Raw genomic sequence first — 1,704 nt, forward strand, 5'->3', positions numbered from 1 at the left:
AGCAAGGTGGCCAGCAAAGTCTTTATATGCTTGAGACAATTGGGTGTAAATATATAAAATATAAGTAGGTATTGTACAGATGACAAGGACAAGAAATTTATTGTTGTTAGCATTTAGAAATAGCTGCTATGCTAGACTTGTGGGGTGGTGAATGAAGGAAGGAAAGAGGGAAATAAGGGAAGAGGGGAGGAGGAAATGAAGGCAGGCAGGCAGGCAGGAAGGCAGGCAGGCAGGCAGGCAGGCAGGCAGGAGAGGACACATGACCGGAACAAAGGAAGGGTCAAAGGTAAGAAAGATTTCAACAAAAATTAAAATCCAGCAAAACATTTGAGAAAGGCAATTGTGATAACTAAAAATGATTTTAAGAAATAAGTGAACTTCAGTGAAATTAGTCATGTAATATTTAAGAAAAATTCATGAGCGTTAGACACTGAGGGTGATTTCTTCATTGTGATCTTTTGGGTTATTGAAAATGTTTTAAAATGAGTCTCAACAGTTATACAAAAACTCATTTTGAAATAATACCAAAGGAAAGAATTTGAGTGATAACATTTTAAAATAATGGATAAGGAGATTTTTGTGCATGAGGGCTTACTCTCCTCGGGAGTAGCACTGCTTGTGTGACTGACTTGAATCTCAGGAAGCGTACAGTCCTGTGCAAACGGCCTATGAAAGCCCAGCATGCACATCTCGAATAAATGAACTTAAAACAAATTCTACATAAAATGTCTGGTAAGCCCTGCATTCCGTCATGTACATGCACATGAGGATGCCTTGTTCTAGGAAGAGCACAGGTAACTGAGAGATCTTAAAATGCTGTAGATAATGGCATAAGTCAAATCTTTCCTGAGATTTGCTTAGAGGATCTGTTACTCATTTCTGTAAGGAGAATTTCTGACAAAGGAACAGCATTTCCTTACTCAACAATTTCTGCACAGTGTGACTTGGCCGTCTATTTCCGGGCCCTTAGTAGTCGGGCCCCTCACCCCCACATCCTTGGTATATGTATCTGCTGGAGGTCAATGCCTCTGTCCCCGAGAAAGCCATCAGCTTCACACTCCGAGGTCTGTGTGGCACCGCTTCCCCCATGAGCGGAGAATGTCAGCAGTTCATCTTTAGGAATAACTCTGGAGGACACGAGGACAGAGCCTCAGCCTGTGGGCTTTCCCCCGTCGTTCCTCGCCTAGCGTCTCAGTGGGGAGGCCTCCCCGCCTGTGTGGCCCAGCACCCTCAGTGGGCTGTGCTGTGCCAAGCACGCCCCTCCTCGGCCTGCTGCTGTGTTTTACTGTGGGCACTTGATCCAAATCAAGCCAATGGGGCCATTTGTGGAGTGTTTTCCAGATTTGTTTTATTCCATGTAAGTAGAAAAGTAAGGATAGGGCCTCCGAGCGAATAAAGCAATGATCCAAGGAGAAACCACACCAGAAAAGCAGAAACACGATGGATCCAGTTTTAATCCTCGCAGTCCCTATACCTATGCTAATTTTGCTATGACTGTGTAAACTCAAATGTAGTTTTCAAGAGACAAACTCTGGTGTCTCATTTAAAATCTTAGTTTAGCGCCTATTTAAGCCGACACAGGGGCCGCAGGTTCAATCCCCGGTGTGCTGTGCTGGCCCCACCCCTGCGGTATGCTGAGATGGTGACTGATACTGGGCATGGTGGCATGCACCTGTACTCCCAGTGCCTGAGAGGCTGAAAACA

The 1,704-nt window shown here is 44.8% G+C and overlaps 1 pseudogene; it reads right to left on the minus strand.

Annotated features, from left to right (window-relative positions):
- LOC111813495 overlaps positions 1-1,704 on the minus strand; it is a 46,109-nt pseudogene that overhangs the window by 625 nt on the left and 43,780 nt on the right.

The sequence above is a fragment of the Octodon degus genome, unplaced genomic scaffold (assembly GCF_000260255.1).
Source record: "Octodon degus isolate 3935 unplaced genomic scaffold, OctDeg1.0 scaffold00193, whole genome shotgun sequence".
Lineage (NCBI taxonomy): Eukaryota > Metazoa > Chordata > Mammalia > Rodentia > Octodontidae > Octodon > Octodon degus.